General features: G+C 32.2%; 1 protein-coding gene across 2 annotated transcripts in view; it reads left to right on the top strand.

The window, feature by feature from the left end:
* Positions 1–416, top strand: part of LOC119587789 — a 122,239-nt gene that overhangs the window by 67,772 nt on the left and 54,051 nt on the right. The window lies entirely within an intron of this gene.

The following is a 416-nucleotide window of genomic DNA, read 5'->3' as shown; positions in this document are numbered from 1 at the left end:
ATAAACGAGTGTAAAAAGAATTTAGTACATAAACCGCCAGACAGATAAACAGGTAAGTAAATAAACCTGAAAAAATAAAATATTAAGACCTTTTGTTCACGTAATTTGTAAAAATGAGCTTAAGTCTTCAAAAGCACTTAGTATTTTGTAAATCCAGCTATTGGTAAATCGAAAGATGTTTAACTGCAATTTCACACGTATCCAAAATGTCTTTATTTATTATTCTATATATGTGTCTAAAAGGTTTGTATACTTTAGAGAGTTATAGATTTACTGTACTAGTCTCTACTGTGTTTATCACTTGTCTGTGGTCTGCTTCCAAGTGCAGCGTAGTAATTCAACTTATGTGGCTCTTCTGTTCACCTGCAACCAAGATTCATAGAGAGTTCAGCAGTTACCATGAAGTTACCAGTTAA

Source organism: Penaeus monodon, chromosome 23 (assembly GCF_015228065.2).
Source record: "Penaeus monodon isolate SGIC_2016 chromosome 23, NSTDA_Pmon_1, whole genome shotgun sequence".
NCBI lineage: Eukaryota > Metazoa > Arthropoda > Malacostraca > Decapoda > Penaeidae > Penaeus > Penaeus monodon.
This window is presented reverse-complemented; position numbering and strand designations above follow the sequence as displayed.